Here is a 24,031-nt window from a genome sequence, read left to right as displayed (position 1 = left end):
GAAGAGTAAATCCTCTGAATGGTCAGGTCAGAAGAGTCTGATTAGTTTTATTTATTTAGTTTTTATTTATTAGTTTTATACAGTTTTATTTTCTTGTCATTCTTGAAATTTAATGTTTTATATTTCTTTGATAAGTGCTTGAAATAATGTATATCTTGGAAAGGATGAATAACAGACAGGCATTCCCTTTTATTCACTCTATTCCCATTTTCAGATAATATTTTTGAAGTACAGATTTAAGTTCTTTGGATTTTGATATGCTTTTTGATAATTTTAATTTTAACCTTTTTTTTTTTTCTTCTCCATTTTGACATATATAATCTTTGTCTTGGAAACGCATTAATTGTATCACTTTTTACTTGGGAAAAAAAAAAAAAAATCAAATAAATCCTGAAATACGATTCTAGAAAAGCCAACCCCTGTGGTCTGTATGGGGAGCCCCATTTAATAGTCTTCACTAGGTGATAAGGTTAGAAAGATAACACCGGGACGAGGCTTTCAGTCGGGGGTCCAAACCCAGAGTGATCTCCTCTCGGGTCCAGATCTTCACACATGTAAGTAATCAAGCAGATTGCATGTTGTAGCTCAATTCATTTTCCTCTGCCTTGAGTTGAAACAGTCTGTGGATTTTGTACTACTTTGAGATCTAATACAGATGAATTTATTATATTTGTCAAAGTCAAATAGCACACATTCTAAAAACATTGAAAAGGGAGTCAAAGATCTTTAGGCGTTTGCTCATTCGTCATCAGAGATCATAAATAGTAATGTCATTATTCAAAACCATTAGGGGTCTAATATCACTTTCCTATCTAGATAGTAAGGGCCACCCTGCCCTTTATTCATTCCGAGGAATTATATACACCACAAAAAGTTTTATTAATTCACTCAGAGTGAAGCAGAAGTGATTTCAAGCAATATCAATTTTTATGGCTTTAGCAGTCATGCTCTGCTTTATATTACATTTCTTTCACAACAATGTCATCTCAGGGCACTTTGACACATCGCTTCAAGCAAATTCATTATAAATAGCCGAGACTGCAAACAGACTGCATCAAATCTGGACTTTGATCCAGTCCCCCATTCTGAGCATGCACTTGGTGGCTATCTTATAGGTGACATTGACTAGGAGGTCCACATTATTCTGAGCTGGGTCTCATCCTGACATCTTTAAATGCTTGAAACCACCTCAAATTTTAGACTCTGAACAAGTCAAAATGTTCCTCAGTGTATGAAACAATACTGCATAATTTGGAGCTGTGGCGTCATAAAAACTCTGATTTCTGATCCTGTCTTGTCATAATAACCCTCTAGTAGTACTATCCTGTTAATGGAGGCTTTGCAAGAACGATTTGGTTCATTACTGATAACATCACTGTAATGAAACATCTGTGACTTTGAAGATGTCTCTGTCATTTTCTCCACTGTGATGCACATTGGTTGCACTGCTCTGTGAAGCGGTCAATAAAAGACAACACCATGTGCCACCAAATGCCCTGATTTGTGGAAACAAGTAAACAAACACAGCTGCAGCAGCCAAATGCTCCCACTGTAAAAGAAGAGCAGCATTTTAGGATTTGCTTACTGAGGCAGAATGTTTCAGATGGCACTAAGCTGTGGACAGAGTTTAATCCCCCTCTTTGTCAAAATAACATTCATGCGTGGATTGTTCAAGGAAAAAAACAGGACTGCTTATCTTTCCACTTAATTGTAATGGTTTTGTTATTAAATCTTATAACATTCAAATGTTTTTGTTTTACTTTGTTCTTTCACTGCTTTTTACCCTTTTTGTTGTGAGCATTTGTGTCATTTTTCAGCAAGCTGAGAGTTTTTCATGCCACTTGAAAGTATTATCCACCTAATCAGTTCATCAAGGGTATATGCCACGAGTTTGAGGCTGCACCAGCTGTTTGTTTTTGTTTTTTGATTATTGTTCAATTTCTTGGATCCATTAAGTGCATAAACATCCAATAGCTAAAAAAAACTAAACTAAAAATCAATGAAATTCTCACTTTTGAAGATGAGTCAATCCCATTATCTGAGAGAAGCAAGAATGAGGCTTGTTCGAAGGGGGCTTAAAATCCAGACTTCAGCCTAATCACAATGCTCTTGTAATTATGAGCTTTCCACTGGGGACTCTGTGACAGACAAATGGCTGAATGTTTCCATGGTGCCAACAATCAAAGGGGTAGGCCTCTGGGAATTTCCAGGGCACCCATCTCCTCAGACTCCTTAAGAAACCATTTTTGTTATTTCTTAACTATTTCTGGCAGCTTGTACTTGTAATGACTTCAATGGATAGCACTTACACACATTTTAAAGCTGCAGTCTTTCATTTCAGCTTGTAGCTTTCCACTCTGAACAGCATGCATTGAAACCCTCCGATGTTTAATCTTACCTGCAGGTTTTGTACCAATTGCAGCAGAAACCTGATTGCTGACTGAGGACACAGCTTGATGAGCACTTCTCTGGATGGCTTATGGCTTAGCAACTCATTTATTCAGCTGCCAGCTTCAACTACTTATTACTCACAAGGGTGATTCGAAGATCACAGAATCATGAATTAAAGCCTTTGGACACCAAATAAAAGGGAATTTTCGTTTTTTTATGGCCACATACTACATGTTCATAATCAGTACTGGGATTAAATTATAATAAAAATTCTGTGCTATGTTGCATTCTTCAATCACATTTTATGAAATTCCACTATACACTGAAGTGGATTTTGGTTTATTTGAAGGTAATGACAATTCAGTCTATATTAATTAGATTTATTACTAAAGTTAATTGAATTAGGCTCTGATTGGATTGATTGCAATTTCCTCTGAGATTAACAAATCAAATGAAAATATTTTAAGTATATATGATTGTTGCAATGTCGGCCCATTAAAATGAATGCAATCATGAGACATTTATATTTTCTGAGTTTTGATCTAATCAAGATTTTAACTGGGAAAGATGAAGTGAGCATACAGTAGCTCTTTGTCATGGATTCATGACAACAGAACAACTTGCAAAATTGCGCATGCAGGCAGACCAGTACAATAAACAGTAATGATACTAATCTATAATTCAATTATTTAGTCTCTGTCCATCTTTCCTTCCCATCTAACACTAAGGGACATGGGCAGATGACTTGCATGTACATCCTTAGACAATCACATTTATATTGACAACAACAGACAGCTGAAATAAATTTGGATTTTCAGATATGCAGACACTGTGCCTGAAACAACTGTTCAGGATTAGGATATTTCTACTGGGTTTTTTGGGGGGTTTTTTTTTTGCTTCTCTTCCTCACAAATCGAGATAAAATTTCTATCAGACACATCTTGACTACAGGCAGGTCATCACACCTGTTCCCTGGTAATGAAGCCACATTGTTTTAGGTTACATAGAATGAGATTTGGCATCATCCTGCTGAAACAACAATGAACTGCAAAAGAAAAAAAGGAAAAAAAGTGGAAGAAAAAAAAAATTGATTTGACTAACATATGTCTCAAAATTTCTAATATCCACTTCTGCATCAATGGCACTTCTGTAAGTCATCTTTCCATAGACATGATTCAGCCGCTGACAGATGTTGGATTTTGCACCTTTCATTAACAGACTGGATGGTCTCTCATCTTTGGCATGTTGATCAGTACATTTCCCCTCCTTTTGTCCTTGTAAACCTCTCCCCATCATTTCTAGACTTTGTCTGGGAAGTTTTTCTCTCTTAGGTCACATTGCTGAATACAGCTCACTGTGCTGCTTGTGTATAAATGGTTTTCAAAGAAACTCCTGAGACCTTGTAGCTATATTGATTATAAATTAAATATGATTAGTTATACCATGCCATCACAGGACAGTAAGATCATGTACATGAAATGGGTCTTTGTTAATCATGCACTACTCTCCACAGACTCCCTGACTGTTGATATTCTCTGTAGAAGCTAAAAGGTTTTGTTTTCTGTGCCGCATCAATTTTTTTTTTTGTTTCTTTTTTTTATGATGTTTTTAAATTATTGATTATTCTGAATATGTTCCCGCAATATGTTGTGGAATACACAATGTTGATTTGGTATGAGCTTCTGGTTAAAAGATAATGAACTTTTTTTTTACTGTCTCTTAATTTAGCTCTTTGTGCTTCACTTGAGTCACCAAGGACCAACTTAAGGTTTTATTATATTTAATCACATTGTATTGCATCTTATTTTTTAAGTACAAAATAATGAGCCATGACCTCTCATTTCAGGAACATAATGCCTTCCCAGGCCATTCCTACCATATACAATTCTCAACCCTCAGTCTCTCCCTGTTTGAGCTTGTGTGCTTTGTTAGAGTCCTACACATTTATAGCACAATGAACGAGTATCTACATAGTGTATGAGCCTCATCTTCTGCAACCATAAAACATCTGTGCTCATTTACTAAACCTGTTTTGCAGTAGGAACACTGGTGTTAAGATATCCTCTCTGGGTTTTAACTCTGCCAACCACCACATCCTCTTTATGAGTATGAATAATGAATATATCACCCAATATGTTTAGTTGGTTTATTCCAGTTCAAGCCCACATTTTTACTGCAAACACCGAAGTACTACAATAATTTAACTGCTTTATGGAGAAATATTTTCCCAAAGAATTTAGTTATTGGGGCAGCTACTGCTCAGGAGGAAGAGTTAACGTCTGCGTTTTAGAGGGTCAATGATTTGATCCCAGCTTTCCCAACCCCCATATTAAAAAGTTCATGAAGACACTCCAACTCATAGTATTTCAGATGTCTCTATTAGGACTGTGACAATATGCTTTTGTCCCGATTCAATATGATTCAAATTTTTTTGGGTGCCGATTCGATTTAAATTGCTATTCTCACCAAGACTAAAAACAAAAAATGTACAAAACTTTTTTTGCTTGTCATTTTTCTTCAATTACCGTAGGAAAAAAACTACACGGCAGCCAGACCATCATTCTGCTGCTATAATGCCCAAGAAGACAAGTAAAAAGATTTTTAAAAAAAAAAGACAAATTTTATATTTGCATTTGAAAAATGAAAAAAAAAAAACTCAATCTATTTGTGTTTAAATGTGTGCAAAGATATTTTCCAAGAGTTATATGACTTGACATAACCACAAGGAATAAAGTCAATAGAAAACATGAATGAAAGCAGCTTCATTAAAAAATTATCTGTATTAAATTACTGTTGCTGTAACCTACAAAATTGATTAAACTATGAATCTGGAGCTTGAGTGTTTTTTTTTTGTTTTTTTTCTTCCTTTCAGCTGCCTTGTCTGGGTGTGTAGTCTGAGTTTAAGAGCTGCAGTTTCATGCAGCTTTGGTCATACTAATGAATTTTTTATGTTTATGTATTTTCAAAAGACCAGCTTTTGGTATGACAAACAAAACAAGTTTTTTCTTCTGTACACTCCCTAAAAATTTGTGAAAAGCCCACAAAAACACACAATAGTTATTTAAGGTCTCTTTTTTTTTTCTCCATAGAAAAACAAAATGCTGACACTCCAGCTACCCAGGGCTAACTGCAGCAGCATATGGTCCCACAAGGAGTCTGAGGATCTCATCTCGGTACCTAATGGCAGTCAGGCCAACTCTGGCGAGCACATGGAGGGTTGTGTGGCCCTCCAAAGAAATGCGCCGCCACACCATTACTGACCCATTGCCAAAGCGGTCATGTTGGAGGATGTTGCAGGCAGCAGAACGTTCTCCACAGCGTTTCCAGACTCTGTCATGTTCTTCACATGTGCTCAGTGTGAGCCTGCTTTCATCTGTGAAGAGCACAGGGCACCAGTGGTGAATTTGCCAATCTTGGTGTTCTCTGGCAAATGCCAAACGTCCTGCACGGTGTTGGGTTGTAAGCACAACCACCACCTGTGGACGTCGGGCCCTCATACCACCCTTATGGAGTCCGTTTCTGACTGAGCAGACATGCACATTTGTGGCCTGCTGGAGCTCATTTTGCAGGTCTCTGGCAGTGCTCCTCCTGTTCCTCCTTGCACAAGAGGAGGAGGGAGTGGTCCTGCTGCTGGGTTGTTGCCCTCCCACGGCCTCCTCCACGTCTTCTGATGTACTGGCCTGTCTCCTGGTAGTGCCTCCATGCTCTGGACACTACGCTGACAGGCACAGGAAACCTTCTTGCCCCAGCTCACATTGATGTGCCATCCTGGATGAGCTGCACTACCTGAGCCACTTGTATGGGTTGTAGACTCCGTCTCATGCTACCACTAGAGCAAAAGCACCCCCAGCATTCAAAAGTGACCAAAACATCAGCCAGAAAGCATCAGAACTGAGACGTGGTCTGTGGTCACCACCTGCAGAACCATTCCTTTATTGGGTGTGTCTTGCCAATAACCTATAATTTCCACCTGTTGTCCATTTCATTTGCACAACAGCATGTGAAATTGATTGTCAGTCGGTGTCGCTTCCTCAGTGGACAGTTCGTTTTACTGAGGTGTGGTTGACTTGGAGTTACATTGTGTTGTTAAAGTGTTCCCTTTATTATTTTGAGCAGTGTATATTCATAGTCATATCGCCCAGCCCTACTTGACATATCTTCAGCCTCTATGAACGGAGTACGGTTTAAACGCTACAGCCTACCTCAGTAAGATTACCACAGAATAACCAGTCTAATGGCTACATCCAGGAGGACAATGCCTCATGTCAAAAAGCTCAAACCATCACCAATTGGTTTCTTGAACTTGAGCTCTCAGGGCAACAACGTCATCCACTGTCACCTGATCTAAATTTAATTGAGCCGCTTTGGGATGTGGTTGACCAGGAGATTCTCATCATGGATGAGCAGCTGACATCTGCAACAACTGTCATGTCTAGGTCACACTGCACTGAACAGGGCTTGAATGTGACCACTGTTCTTGTCTAAGATTAAATTGTTCCAAATTTTTATGCCTGCTTAACCTGTATTAAAACAGACTATTTTCCAAAAGATGGGATAATATATCCAACTAGAAGCACATTAATCAGACTTATTCAACATAAAGCATATAACATTTTGTATGCATTCACTGAAACTGGCTATTTGCTACAATAACGTAAGTACAAAAGATGATGCAACACTTCTGAATAGTGGTGCTGCACGCCCTGATGCACACTGTAGCCCATTTTAATGCTATTTTACTCGAATAATCTATGTGTCCTTTCTAGTTTTAAACCACAAAGCAGATTTTACAAAGATCTTTAGCTGTTTTTAATCAGATGTAGATCTAATCTCATGCAACTAAATGAAGGCAATGATTAAAATATCCTTTTAGACTTGAAAAAAGAAGGATCTTTTTAATCAAAATAACACGGCTTACTATAGCAGCAGTCAGAACATTTCTGTCAGGAAAAGAAAGCACTTACTTTTATTAAAATGTCACTTATTTGATTGTATTTTAGTGTCACAAAACCTCAAATCCAGTCCTCTTTGCCATAGATAACAGGTCTTGTCCCCGGCTCAGAGCAAAGTGCGGGCCAGGACTGGGGCCACATCAATCATGCAATAGTTTGGTTTTGCATTTTTTCCCCTAAAATGGGCTTATATGCAGAAGAAAATGTAACGTTTGAGTTGCATAAGGGATTAGTTTTCTTCCCATTTGTCCTTGAAACAGTGGTGAAGAAACCCCCTCCCCCACAACACAAAATGGTTTGGCCAGTTATATTTTAATTTTATTTGCAGTTTAGCCCCTCAAATTTCCATCATCACAGGTCTGGCTCTCGGAAAGGAAAGCTATAAGATAAACAGTTGAGTAATCAGATTTTTCCTAAGTAATAAAATAAAATAAAATTTTTTAAAAAAGCTGTGCCAGTGTAGCTGTAATCAATAAACAAAGTGTTAAAAAAAAAAAAAAAAAAAAAAAAAAGAAAAGAAAAAAGGAAGCCAATGTTTACCAGCTTTTAACATAACCTGACTTGTCAGCTCTGAAGTTAACCTCCGTTAGCTGTTTCTGCCTATATAAAAGCTAAGTTTGGTAGTAGCCAAGTCAGAGGATGAAACAGGTGAGATTCAGCTACAGTAGGGTGCTGCAGGAGGAGCCTTCTCCTCCCCTCCTCCTGGAGCTAAAAAATAAAATGACTGATAGCGTAAACCCCATTAATAGGCCCAGACTAATCCACAAACTAAGTTATGTTTTCTTTTAAGTTGTCAGTAATTAGCTAATGCTCATTGTTCAGTTGCCTAATCAAGATTTTTTTTCCTTTTTAAGGTTAACACGAGAAAGGCATGGAGGTGCAACAGCAAACAGGACGAGGGAGGTTATGGCACAAATGGGCTCCAAGAAAAAAAAAAAAAAAACTTTAAAAAATTGTAAAAAACAAATAGGAAGCAGAGGTGCCTCATTTAAAATAATTAAAAATAAATATATATTTTAAAAAAAACGTAGGTTTTTTATTTTCAGTCCCACCAAAAGTAGCAAAATGATTACCATGACAGATGAGACGGTCACAGATGAGCTGCAAATTAATATTTGATTAGTGTCATGCTCAAGTTTAAATTCGTCGTGAACCCATGTATGTGTAATGACCCTGGAGCTACTTCCTGTCAAAAATTCCTTATATTGTAGGTCCTGAATGGTACAACATTGTATCACAGATAATATATCAGTTTAAGTTACTGATACACTAAAAAATGCTAGGTTATTTTGCCAAGCCAACTGCTGACTTAAAGACATTCGGCAATCATTTAAGTTAACCCAAACTCATCTGTTCATCCTTTTCTTCAGTCTACCATCGTTAACCTGATAACACCATATAGGATTACTACTCCGATATGAAATAAACAGTAAAATGTGTCTGAAGATGTGAAGATGAGTTGGCAATTAAATTAACTTCAGTTAAATTGAGACTTTTTTTGTCAAGCTTCAGTAAGTCAACACTAGCTATGTTTAAAATTGATGGGGATAGAGTTAAGGCAATGCTTATGGCTTTTGAGACAACATGGCTTTTGAGGACAGTCTCAGTCTGGCTGGTGATTTGTGCTGTTAACCCATATACAGTCCTTGGCTGTAAGGGTGCAAACTGTAAACAGTGACTACAGCCGTCTGAACAGGCTTTAATCGAAGTGTATTAGAATACTATGAAACAGTTCAACATTTTTTGTCTCTCATTTCAGAATGTGAAAGCCATATATTATAATAGTAGTTATAGAAGTACCATGGGTTCTGAAATTGAGAGCTTTTAAAGGATCTTCTCTCAACTGCGGTCAAGTGGATTTTGTCTTTTGGCCAAATATCTTATGGTTCCATTTTTTCCATCCATCCATTCTACTTCAGACTTTCTTCCCCATTTCTTCCACTTTCAAACAAAGCTGGATTTTCTGCGTTAGCCATTTCTTCTACTTTCCTTCCAAGACTTCTCCAGCAGTTCTGTCTGGTAAGCTAATTGAGCTTCCGTTTTAAAAACAGAATACTTTACTAAAAAAGAACTGAAAAAAAGCTTATCTGTCGAGAAATACAACTTCTAGTGAACCATTAATCTTCAAGTAGTTCCTGCTAACAAAATTTTTTAAAAGCCAGTTTAAATAGTCTGTGGCCAGAATAATTTGTCAGAAAATTAGGCAAATGTACCTAAACCAGATATTTAACCATTTTTAAAAATCCCTGTGGCTGTGCCAGGTTCACTCCTTCCAGAGCTCAAATGCAATGGTATCAAGTAAACACCACATTTCTAAGTTATCAGTTTTTTTACACCATTTTGTCCAAAAGAAACATCATTAAATTGATCCAATTCAGTGACAAAAAAATTAAAGCTCGACAACACCACATACAGAGACAAACAGCAGAACACCATAGTTAACACCAAACATTACCAGACACACCGGGGTAACAGGATTAAGAGAGACTACTCTTAAGGCCCTAACAGAAAATGAGATTTTCAGAACGCAAATCAACCTTATTAAAAACTTTAAAATGGATAAAAATCTAAATTAATGAAAAGCAGCTCACATTTTACTACCTGGTCAAACAATTCTGTTTATTCTATTCTACAGTCATTCAGCAGATGCTTTTATCCAAAGCAACTTCCATGAGTGAGAACACAAGCATGAAATCAAACAGTAGAGGACATCGTAGAAAGATAGTGGACTGTCCAATTGGACGCAGATCCTTCTATGAAGTGCTACAGGCTTTTTTTTTTTTTTTTTTTTTTTAAAAACTCCCTTCCCACCCCATAGTATCACCAATGTTGAAAATTAATACCATAAAGTATGTTGCAAAGAACTGGGCTAAGTTCTCTTCTGCAGAGAGCTTATTGAAGGTTTCGTGGTTCCTGCAGAGTTGATGCATTGTGCAAGTTTAAAGCAGAGTTCAACAAGAAATCCTACCAGAAATAATTTCTTAGGGGAACAGATATTACACGGCACTAATAATCACTGCCAAATTTGAATATAAGCATGTTTTTAAAAAAACACAAAAAAAAAAAACCAACTAATTTCTATTGGCAATTCCCATTTTAGGCTTGAATAAATTTAATGTACTTTTAATAAAAACCTAACAATTCTCAGAATTAAGAGGAAGATGGTGGTGCTCCCTGTTCACAAGTTGCTTCTATAGTCAAATTAAGATCTTGAAAGACGCTCAAGTTAATAAAATTTCCTTTCCTTCAACCTGGAGGCTCCCAAATCCAGTTTTAAGGTAGAACCTTCTAATGATCTGGATGATGCAGTATGGTTGAATGGTTTTCTGTATTGACACCCTCTGCAGTTCTAGGTGAGGTGGCTCTTGATTTGGTTGGACACCAAAAGATATGGTTTCCTCATGTACTGTGTATATGAAATGGATGTATGTGCAAAAGAGCAATCAGATGTGTGTTACAGTTTCCTCATTTATACTTGCAAGGTTTTATCATTCAAAATTACATAAAATCACTTCAAGCTCCAAGTGCATGAAGAGTGCCTTAAGAGTACAGCTTGACTTGTTTGAAAATTTTGGAGAAACAGCTAAACTGTATCAGATTAATGTATTCCATATCTACATGTTCCTTACAATTTACTCCATCAAGAAGACATCATTCAGATACAACCTGAACAACTACAGGTTGTATTTATTTCATCAGTGTAGCGCAAAATCATTTTAAACCTACTTTCATTTTCAAGTGTCAATGTTTTCCATTCAGGCTATGTGAGTGAATGAATTGACATGTTTAGATAAAAATGGAGGCAGAGGTGTCAGGAGTAGGACACATTACAGTCCTCACTGGTCCAAGTTTAAGGTTTTAGATGCTCAGTGTGACATAACACAATTCAACTTAGTTATGAGCTTTACCAAACCAATAGTTAGATAAAGGATTAATACCAGTTTCAACCTATCAGATTCTACAACCACACCATCAAGACCCAAAACATAAGATCTTTAGATCCAGGATCAAGCATCTAAAATCTTCAGACACCGGACCAAATCCAAACAAACTATCAGCCACCAACAGTCTCACAACGGAAGTTCTACGTCAAGGTTTGATTTGGTCTGAAAACAAAAAAGGGGAATATCTGAGTTGAGGCATAGTCCTCACTTCAGAAGGAAAAAGCAGATCTGGCATGGCAGCCGGAAAGCAGGAGAGAAAGAGAAACTGAAGGTGCCTTCCTCACAATGAGGCCTGGACAAATGCAACAAGTGCATAGACAAAAAACACCACTCATATGTGGATGCTTGAACCAGAAAGAATATCGGCGAGTTTCAAAACCCAGACAAAAACCATGAGTGAATGCAAAACTGGTAATGACAATAATTAAGCATACATGAAAATACAATACCAAGAGTCACAGCGGCCACAAGACCATGAATGGCACAGCGGAAAGTGTGTATGAGGAAGAGGCACAGCGGCCAGGCGAATGTGTCAGAAGCAGAGAAACAAACCAGGTACTGACCTTTGAGACGTTTAGCCTCCAGAACTTGTTTTGATGCAAAACCAAAGATTAAAGTAAAAATGCACACAATACAGACAGATAAGGTTAGAGATGGCAGCTATTTTGGATAAGTTGAAGAGATAACTTATGACCCCTATAAAACCAGATGTTCATAGTACACCTCTTGTTTTTCCTACTCAAATCAAAAGCAGGGAAGCCATACCTTGTTTTTTTATTTATAAAATCATTATTAATAATAATAATAATAATAATAATAATAATAATAATAATACACACACTGTTTTTTTATATATATATATATATATATATATATATATATATATATATATATATATATATATATATATATACACACACACACACACACACACACACACACACACACACACACACACACACACACACACACACACACAGACACAAACAAAATACTTAGTTTCTTGATCTTCCTGTCGAAACAAAAAATTAATGCACCAAAATAAAACAATTTCAAGCCTCATTGTGACCTCACCCAAGTTAAATTGAAAGTATTTCAATCAGATGCTGCCAGGAAAAGTGAATGGTTTGAGCACACAGCCCAAATTGCATACAAATGTGAACATGAGCGCACCGTCAGAACAGAGTAGACCGAGGCCATGAACATGAAACTGGCACGGTGGCCGAGAGCTGTGGCACGGCGGCCAACAAATGAAAACATGGCACTTACTAGCTGAAGATCTCCCAATCGTCAAACTGTAGGAGAGAGAAGAAAAGATTTTAAAGTCTATGGATATTTTCCTAAAAACGAGAAAAAAAAGGTTTGAGGTAATTGATAAGTTGACCAAAAACAAAACTAATTTTTTGGAGACATGATGAGACTAATTTGCACAGTGCAATGAGAGGTTTTGCCACCAATATCTTTTCCCTTTTTTCCCCCCTTTCACTCACCTAGTGAAAGTCTTTCACGGGGGGGGAAACCTAGTTCAGGGATTGCCAAATTTATTCGTCAAGGGCCCAATGTACTTCAGATAATGTTTCCATACCACAGCACATGATTCAAATAAAATTCATCTCCACAGCTGGTCAAGTTGTGCACAAATCTGTTAACAACCCAGTCATTTGAATCTGGTGTGTTGCTGCAAGAACACATCTAATACCTGCAGGACTCTGGCCCTCAAGGATCAGTTTGAGATCCCTGACCTTGTCTCGAGTTTTATATTTCTAGAATCCTGAATTCTTTTGTTCGCCAAAGACCCAAGATCCTTTGTGAGCAAAGACTATGCAGATGGTTGAACTAAACTGATTGGTGTTTTGAGGTATGAAACATTTGTCATTGAATGGTGATTAGGTGATCATTGAAAAGATCATTTTATGAAAATACAAAAATGAAAAAAATAAACAAACACCTTTAAACCCTGTTTCTGATGCTTGTTTTCTACTCCCGCCTGTTATCAGCTGAAGTCCACATACCATCCTGCTGATGAAGAGCAAAAGAAAATTTCAGTTTTTTATCCAGTATAAATCATCACCATCATCACATTCAAAGCTAAACAGGAGTTTAGTCACGTTAACTCTTGTACTCAAGGTGCTGTCCTCCAGATTTTTGACATTTCTCTGTTGCAACACTCAAGTGGATTGAAACCGGAACACATCTTGAACCTGAAGGACATTTGGTCTGTGAAATGAGGGCCACAAAATAAGACTTTACCGCCACCAACTGCACACAGATCAAATTATAATTTATAATAAATACTTTTCAGGATTAACGTTTTTGTGCGCTCATTGTTAAAATAAATTAAACAGCCTAAATGGATTAAACGAGGGCCCCTCTATAATGTAAGGTAAAGGTAATGTAAAGTGTCCATTATGTGGGGGTTAAACAAGCGTTACACACTTAATGCACAACAGAGTCTAGACAAACACCACATGCAGCGGGCTCCACAAAGCGAATTAAAAACAGGGGGATACACATGCCCAAGTTGTTTATTCCACTTAGTCTCACACAAACTTTAGCAATTTAAAAAAAAAAAAAAAAAAAATGGTAAAGTATAGGAACTATTTTATGTTGGCCTTAATGTAGCTACTTTTTATTCTAAACTGTTGTCAAGCTACAGCTTGTTAACTTGCAGTTAACATTCGTGTGGTGCAACAGAAATTAATGGATGCGTGAAGCCTCCGGAGGACAGTCGCTTCTGTTAAGTCCATTAATTTCTAATAGTGGACACCTCAATGGGCACTATCCCCCTAACACTATGGTCACTTACAATAGCAATTAATATGAAATCATTTGATAATTTGTAAATGTTGGTTTTTATCTTTAAAATAAGTTTTGGGGTTTTTTTGTCCCACAGGGAGCGACTAGGAGGACGATATAATCGCTCCCGTAATGCGTTGCCAAGGTAACTGGCAACAGAATCTGCTACTTGGCGCTGCCCTGTTTCAACACAGCTGGCTCTAACGGAACGAGTCATTAACAAGCTCGTGCAGAGAAAATGACCCCCGAGAACCGTAGCCTACTTCGTGATTTCTGCGTTTATAAGACTAAACTCAGTTACACTCATGATGCGTAGCTTTATTCCCCCCAAGTTGCCTTTTAAAAGCACCCGAAGTTCATTTTGACCGTAAATTTTCCTCATTAAACCAGTGGTTTAATTTTGCATTTTAAAATAACATTTAGTATTTTTCCTTATTCTAAGCTATTGTGAAAATTGCTTATTGGGGAAAAAAAAACGAAAAAAAAAACCAAAACGCTTTGTACGAAGTCAACAGCTTTTGCTAAACCTATACGCGCGCACAAACATGTCCGTCTACACCTGAGCACCACAGCCTCCAAAAATTGAATATAAAATAAAACTAATAACTCACCGTCATACTTTTCAACCTATTCAAGGTGATAAACGGACATATTTGCGTGAATTGCGTTTTTGAAGGGCCGCGCTCGGGCTCGCACTTTGGTCTGTTAGTCTAGAGACGACTGTTGGGACTTCATTTACTGAATTGTAGCGCAGCTGATTGCTGCGCGTGCACATCTGGTCCAATTACGAGAAACCATGGTAACCACAGAACCACTTCAAGAACTTCATGGGCTTTAATTCTCGCACTGCCTTCTCAGGTTTCTGTGAGACCATTTATTTTTATTTTATTCAAAATGATGTTTAGATGTAAAATGTACAATAAAAGATATCAAACAAATGAAATCTGACATCTGGAATATTATATATACATATATATATACATATATATATACATATATACATACATATATATATATATATATATATATATATATATATATATATATATATATATATATATATATATATATATATAATATTCCAGATGTCAGATTTCATTTGTTTGATATCTTTTATTGTACATTTTACATCTAAACATCATTATCTATATGTGTGTGTGTGTGTGTGTGTGTGTTCACATAGGCTACATACACAATTAGTCGTTTCATACAGTATAAATACATTACAAGCTTGATTAGATGCAGAAACTTTAAAAAGATTTCAAGTTTTAGTTTTCAGAGATGCAGTTTACAAGGAGACGGTAACATTTTCACTTCATCACGTTACTGCAAAAGAACTAAATCTTTATTTCGATTTAAATTAATGAGGTGCACAAAACAATCAGCCAGCAAATGATTAGAATAGGAAATGGCTTGTCATTTTGTCAGTAGCTACTGCGTTTTAGATAATAGTAGCTTTTGGCTGCTTTGGCACACATTTACACAGATTTCTTATCATTAAACTTTATAATAAAAGTTAACTTTAGGAAAATTTCCTCTTTATTTTGTGAAGCAGTGTTACACTCCAAGAAGTAATCATTATCAAAGCTCTATAGACAATTGCAATAGGATTCCTAAATAATAAAGCACTTTTTTTTATTAAATGAATTTACTCTGTTTCCTTTTTGTATTGAAAAAATCTAACTTGAAACATGACAAAGTATTGGGGGTTTTTTTTGTTTTTTTTATCTCCACTAAGCGTTTCATTTGACATTATTAAAGAAACAGCGCCCCAATGTGTACAAATAAGGTATATCTTATGGTATTTCCGTTATTGACAGGTAAGAAGATTTTTGTGCTGTTAGCCATTTTTTTTACCTGCTGTTATGGAAGAGGTTCTACATGATAATATTTTTAAGAAAACTGTTATGAGTTAATATTGTCAAAATCATACTGTCTCAAATTAAGACATTACTATTTGGCAAAGGGGTCTGCATCACTGCAGAGATCTTGAAGTCAGCAAAGGGTGTATTCAGTGGGTCCAGGAGTCCTACACTTATTTCAGTCAAGAGCGATGTGCAAAACTGATTACAGTGGGACAAAAATACTCTTTAAACAGCAAGTGTCTATAATTTAGCATGGGTGGCCAATCAATAGGTATCACTAACTATAACATACAAACCGAATGATTGTTAACTATGGTTGAAACCCGTGTGTGACATACAGGAATTCGTGATTGTCTGGAGATGCTTAAATAACAGCTTTTAGCCCTTTTCAATGTAAAAACTTTACAGACCAAAGAATATTTTACAAGGTATGAATTACATAATTAACATTACAAGCATAAAAATTTATTGATTTTGCAGAGGACAGGCAGGTATTAAGTATTGACCATACAGCAGAGTAAAGACCAATAATGGAATCTACTGGATAACGTGTTGAGCAGTGACATTGGTTCTACTGAACAAAAACAAATGCTATATTTGTTGTTACATTCTGTCATTAATTCAGGTGACACATATTATATTACATAGTACTATTCAATTCAAAACATAACTTTATATGTCCAGAACTTAATAGATAGATAAGAGTAACCCAAAGTGATTCATAGCGCAAAACATTGGATGAAAAAATACAGCACAACACTCAGCTCATTCTGTGTGAAAAGCCATTCAAGCTCCTGTCACTTTAAAGCCTTCTCTCTAAAAACCCATTTTTTATAATAAGCCAACTTCAAGAATCTTGCCTGAGTTGTGAGTAATTCAAGAGGAAAAGACTTCTTAGTCTCTTTGTTGACTGCTTATTTATTCACAATGAAACTTTGTTGATACATGCTATTTCTCCTCTTTTACTCAATGTACCCATTTATTTTAAATTTGTGTAGCAGCACTGTGTAAACTGTATGTATATGCATATGGTTCAGAGTGTACGTGCGTGTCGCTTCCTGACAGAGATCATTTTACTTGGCCATGTTGATGCACGTGTGCTTTCTCTGACAACAGTGGGCGGTGAAAGCCACTGTGCATGTCATGTATCATGCTGTCAATGTTTTTGTAAAAGACAACCCTGCACACAGTCACATACACACAAGTGTACAGAATGTCCCTCCTTACCCAGCAGGCTCTGGGGAAAGGTGTCGGTTGGTAGAAGGTCAAGAGTTCACATTCTAGGTATCGAACATGAAACCAGACTGTGTGCTGGTTTCATGTTTACTATATTTCACCTACTTTAATTCCATTGAATTTTTTTTCAAGTTATTTTTTTTCTTCTTTTTATCTGATCTGATTTCCTGCATTGTCAAATTGATTGGTTCCACTTCTGAACAGCTTTTAAGTTGAAATGGTCAAGATTAAAATTGAATGCTCACAGCAAAGAGGTGGGGCCCATTTTGCGGGTGGCAGGTGTTCAAAAAGAAAAGCCTTACACTTAAGGGAGCCACCAAAAAGCGTGTCATCTGCAGCTCTGGAAACAAAAACATTCTTACTCTTGGACTTTTTTCAGTCCATTTGACCATCAGGACAAAAGCTCAAGGAGAAAAGCGGGGGAGTGATTCCCCTTGATAAGCCATGGCCGTTTAGAAAATTCCAATGACACTTCCCATTTGTTCAGCTGCCTGATGGAAAAGTACAGGGCTCTGGCCAGCCAGACACCCACTTGGTTGTATGACAGCAGAGCATCTTACCCTCCTCAGCCACAGCACTGTGTGCAGAATTAGCGCAACTCAATTTGTGAAAACAACTGGCGCATGACGTTCCATCAGACAAATCCCTGTTTGTGCAAACACTCTCACAAGGGGTAACTTCTCATCCTGACACAGCAGGTAAAACAAGTTTGGAAAGATGATCAAATGTTGTTATGTCATCACGATGGTTTGAAGAACTGAAAGTGGATTTTTTTATAAGTTGATTCTGGTGCAAAATCTATATAACAAATTCAACATAATAGACCAAAGCAAAGGATGATGTCCCCACAAGTATGCTAATGTTACTTGGATAGATGTTTAGACAACTGCAAAGCAGCATGTTGTGGTTATGTATAACTATTCAAAAGTATTTAATCCATACTTAGAATGTTTTATTCTGTAAAGGTATTACTTTAATCAGGTGCGTACTTGAACTGTCTTACTTTTTACCCCAAGAAATGAACTTTTCCTTAAAAAATGAGGACAGATCCTCTGGACTGACATCATTTGAGCCTTAATCCAGGAGCTTTTGTACACTCTGGACAGGTTTTAATCAGTTGCACAGACTCAGAATATTTCTAAGTATTATGTCAGTATAGAATCTCCAATTATCCTAAGTTGTATGTTTCTGGACTTAGAGAAATAATACAGAACCTGCAAATTAGAAACAAAAAAGTCCTAATATAACCAACACTTGAACAAGGAACCTCCTTTTTGTGAGGCAACAGTTTAAACTAACATCAACAACACAAAAGCTGTGTGTTACATGGCCATTTATGAATACTACCATACATCAAAATAATGAGACAAAATTAGCTCATGAAATGACGTGAAAATTGGTATGGCTTTCTGTCAGCAGTATAATCAATCTTGATTACCGGTATGTGTTTCCATGTCAATATAACAATGTCAGAATAATCAAATGAGCCCCGTTAACTTTTTTAGCATTGCTTTAATTTTTGCTGATGCGTCGTTATAAACTGTGTCACAAATATTAAACAACTTGAGAATTAGTTGGACACATCCAGAATGCTTTAAAACTCACTTTTGCAAGTTCCACATGCAAACCATCTTTTTCAGAGGGAAGGAGCAAGGCAAGCAAAGGCAAGAAAAATGTGTTTCTATTCACATTTCATTCATAAGGCCACAGAATGTCCTGTATTATGAAAATATCAGTTCATAATCTTTAAGATATGATGGAAACTAATTGTTGGGGGCTTATGGAGAGTTTAAAATCATTTATAATTTTTATGAAGAAACTCCAAAACTGGTGAGATTTAGTCACTCTTGTTGGTTCCAGTCAGTATTTTCATGGCTGCTTTTTATAAGAACTGTTGGCACACCTTGATAGATACAGTATGAGAAGTCAAGACTTGAAATAACAAAGCCACATTTCTCAGCATCAACGTGAGACAGCGTGTTACTTAACACAGCATTGCCAAAACACGTGAAAAGATTGTAATCTGGAAGACTTATCCTGCTGCACATGTGAGTTAGAAGATATAGCTTGGTGAACGATAACTAAGATTCCTTACAGTTTCACTGTTTACCAATGTGATACCATCAATATTGGATGACATGTCACTAAGGTCTGTCAGGTCCAATATTATTCATGGTTTATTTGAATAGCACATTGTTACAGGTTATGTGCATCATCAGGATAGCAGAAAAAAAAAACTACAATATTTTAATGCAATTTTACCAAAGGTGAGCATGTTCAAAGGGGAGCATTATTTGACTTTGAGACAGAGGAACTCCAAAAGCAACTTTCCTGTCAGTACAAGACAGCAGCATTGTACAATATCCACATTAAAATATTGTTCACAGGGTTTTTGTTACATGTAAACAATCATGGCACACATATGTGACAAATGTAAGTTTTATTGTACGATTGGATCCATATGAACATAAAGTCTATATTTACACACACACATTTATGGAACAAAATAAGACTGTGACATACTTAGGAAATGTGACACTGCCCTGCAAATAACTCCATTTAAAAAATAAAAAAAATTAAAAAAAACAAATACTGGAGTCTTAACTTCCTATCTGGTTCTACGATGGCTCGCTCAAGTGTGAAAGAAGTGACAGAGCTGAGTAAAGCTTGTTCGATACTCTATGAGAAGCAAGAACTTCTCTTGTTCTTGATGCGGCAAGAACTAGAAAGTGCACCATAACTGTGAACATGCCGCTGAGCAGTGTGGCACAATGTGTCAGCAAAAGGAAAACCAGATTGACATTTTTTCCCCCTCAAACAAACTGTGCGAGCTGAGGCATGCTTTTGCATGCAGGCAATGTTAGCTGCATGATGACTAGTTAATACATCTTGTGTTAAGCTAGTTAACAGCAATTCTAACGTTGTTACTTATGTGAAATCCTTTGCTAGTTAGTTCATACCCCATCATCTTTCATTTCTGTGCCGAACTTGTTTTCACCAATGCTTCCCACATATTTAAATAAATGTGTTTTCTCCACCCTTCACCTGCTTAACATGAACATCAGTTGTTGCAAACCAACAAAAGAAACATCTTAGAACAAGTTCCCCCACTGGCTCAAGAAGGGCAGGAGATGCAATCATGTGAGCTAGTTAGTTCATGTGATGAGTGAAGGTAACTGAAGGTTGCCTTTGTCAGTCACATGGAGACAAATATAGCAGATGGTTATTTCTGGGTTTGAAAATTAAGCCTGCCTGATGGCTTGTGAGTCAGAAGCTTGTGTTGCTAGGTTCGAGTTCTGCCGGGAAGCTTTTTTATTTTCTTATTTATTTTTATCTTTATAAAGGAATGGTTAAATTTAGATGTTATATTTCATGCTGAAACTATGAGTTGCATGGCATGCAACTATTTTTAGATGTAAACTTAGAAAGCTAATGGGAGTGACAGTAATGGCGTCGTGTTGGAAATATAAGTCGTTTTATTACAGGTGTGTGATGAATTTTACAATTCACAGCTATATATTCTGCACAGAGTTTCTGTGCAGAATATATAAAGATGTTGACCCACTCCAACGTCAGATACATGATACGAACAACTTCTCAAGCTTTGCAACCGACTGTGCTGGCCACTAAAGGAAGGGGAAAAAATAGGTGTTACATTATTTATTACCTTGGGGCAAAGGAGGCTAAAGGTCATTTTCTTTTAACTAAACAGAATTAGAGATATGCTTAAATGTGGTCTCTTCGGTGTGAGGCAAGAGTTGTATCTGAGTTTCTTTATTTAAAAAAAAAAAAAAACAATTTCTGTAGTACATGGAAATGTTCATCTGAAAGCTGCATGACAAGAAAGTGAGCAGAGATGGAGGTTAAGATGTAGCAATGTAGAGTCGGGATGCAAACCTATTTTGGCGACAGCAGGAGACTCCTGTTCAAGCAGCTAAACTACTCAGCACCCTGTGTTATTATTTCACAGAATGTGGTGAGAATTTGTTTATTTCTTTGTCCAGCAGCCAAAAAAACTGCAGCCAAACGACTGCCCGACTGTTGAACATTTTGGACTGGGTCTAGACTGGGTTTTGTTATCCGAGGTCTCTAAAAATCTCTCTTTTTTTTTTCTTTTTTTTTTTACCTACCTTTCTGTTTTAATGATTTCGAAAATAATTTTTCTAATCTGACAATTTTTCTGCTCTATGAGTGTCCCTACAGTGTTTGGCTGTACTGCCAAAGATACCTTGCAGGCCGCTGAAAATCTCATATGAATGTAGGGCTAAACAAAATTTGGACTACATTTTTTTAATACTGTATTATATTGTTAGCTTCATGTCATAATTCAGCCCTGCGATGGACTGGCGAGCTGTCCAGGGTGTACCCTGCCTGTCGCCCAAAGCCAGCTGGGATAGGCTCCAGCTTCCCCGCATTGGATTAAGCGGTTTAGAAAATGGATGGATGCTGGATGTCATAATTCACATTTTTTGCTAAATTGTGATATCTGTCTCACTGTACTCTGCTAATACTGCTGATTATGCTAAAAAATAAAACACTGTCAAGTTTATTTGAAACAGTTTGGAAGTTTGACACCATTTCAGTGCAGGAAACTGAAACATTTTGGTTTCAAATGTACAAAGACTGCCCAAACATTTTTAAAATCAAAAAACTTTGTTTATGCAAGTAAACAAGAAAGAGATGTCTAGTTGAGGCTTCATCAGTCCTGCAGATATGATAACAATGAGTTCACATTTTCCATTTCAATCTCTGATAAATGACGCCACAACACTCTAATGCTTTAATGTTGTGTTATTTCCTGTTAGCCACAATAAAGAGCAATGAATTAATGTTGGTAATGAAAAAGTGATAATAAACAGCTTCATTCTTCTCTCACGTACAGACTATGCAGAACAGAAAGAGAAATTCTCATTATCATATTGTTTTGGTTATAAAACAACAGAACAAGCATTGTCATAGGTTTCTTAGCTGCATTTGCTCTTTTTTTTCCCCCAAGAAAAGTAATGTGTTTTGGCATTAGAGCTCTATTTCACTTGTGAGATTTGTTAAAACAAGTAAATATCAGTATTAGGGATGCATGATAATTCAATGTTAATATCGATGTAGGCAGGCAATTGTGTTTTTTTAACAAATCAGTATCAGTCCAGTCATAAAACTGGGCCAATATTAACAACTAATATTTATTTCCAGCTGTTTGTCTATGTGTGTCATGAGGTGGAGGGGCCACGCGATATTTGTTTAAGCATGTGACATGATTGCGTTGTAAGGTGTTAAACTGAAGAAGCATTGTTATTTTTCACAATGCCAAAAGAAGATACTCTGAAAGCAGTATGTAATAACTGCATAGTCAAAGTAATGCGAGGAGGATGCTGCGTCATATCATTTAACACCAACAATTTGATATGTGATCTGAATAACCACCATCCAGAAGTTCATAAACAATGGCAGGAAGCTGACATTAACTTTCATTTTGCATAGAAATTGATCATGTTAACCTTTAAAAAAATATCTGTTACAATCTGCAAATATCAGTTATCCATCATAATGACAATATTAATATCAGGATCAGTCAACATTTTCATTGTTGCGCATTCATAATCAGTATGTGATACTGGTGAAGAATAGGTGAAGAAGACACATAATATACATGAAAAAAGGTTTCAGGCTCACCTGAAAAACAACAAAAAACACCTCCAGGAATAATATTTTATATGTGAATATTATCTCTGCAAATTCAAGCCAGATAAAGAGAAGCATAACAATATTATTGAGGTTGTAGTGCAGACATTTCAGGTGAGGACTTAAAAATGGACAAATTGGCACAGTTTGGCTTCACTATTCTCAAATTTTGTTTTAAAAGGTTTTTATAAGTTATTCAAGGAAGTTTAACATCTCATTACTACAAAACCAAATACATTAATCACGAATTGTAGAAGAATTAATGGAGAATGATTTGGTGAATTAGATGGAGACATTTCATCAGGGTTGAGATATCTGCAAACATGTTATTGTCATGTTTCCAGCAGTGAAAAAGAAGAACAAAAACATGTGAAGTTTACACAGTTTCAAAAAGCAGAGTGAATCCAGAATATGTCACACCAGATGACCAGTGAGTCATTCACCTCTTTGTTTCAAAACAAAAGCAAACTTTGCAATTAGAAAGCCCCTTACTGTGCAGTGACTGACAAATCGCACGTGTCCCCCTGTTTTCTCCTAAATTTTCAGGACACGTGTGTGTCATGATGGTGGCCCTCCAGCCCAGCCAACCATTAGCCTGTTTGGGTTTGAAGGGGCCAGATTCCATTAGAAGGAGGGGGGCAGGAGATGAGCATGTGAACGTCAACAACGGCCCAAGCCACCAAAAACCAGCCCACCAGTTAACAAGCAGACCACCAGAAAAACAGATTGCATAATTCCTTATGTAACAAGCCTTAGAAATTAATAGCTGTAGCGCTGAAGCAGAAGAATCGTGAAATTATGTCGAGGCCTTGCTGTCCTGGCATGAGGGACACAGGAGAACACAATAGATTCATGAAGAAGAATTGGAAGTTCATGTGCAACAAGTGAAAACTGTACTGAGAAAAAGTGACTTGTGATTAATGAAATCTCACAGTTCCTTAAAAATGTTCCCCATAAAAAAAAATAAGCATAACTAATAAATTTCCCTCCATAGTTTGTATTTAAACACAGTGGAACACAATGTTTGTTTTATAGTCCTCCCCCTTTCGGGTATGTCACTGTAATAAAATATATCATAACCATAAGATACAAACTGTCTTGAACCTTTGCAGATATATTTAAACAAAACTCCGACTTCAGAAGAAGTTTGTCAGGTTCCTCTGGTTAG

The sequence above is a fragment of the Telmatherina bonti genome, assembly GCF_933228915.1.
Source record: "Telmatherina bonti genome assembly, chromosome: 23".
Taxonomy (NCBI): Eukaryota; Metazoa; Chordata; class Actinopteri; order Atheriniformes; family Telmatherinidae; genus Telmatherina; species Telmatherina bonti.
This window is presented reverse-complemented; position numbering follows the sequence as displayed.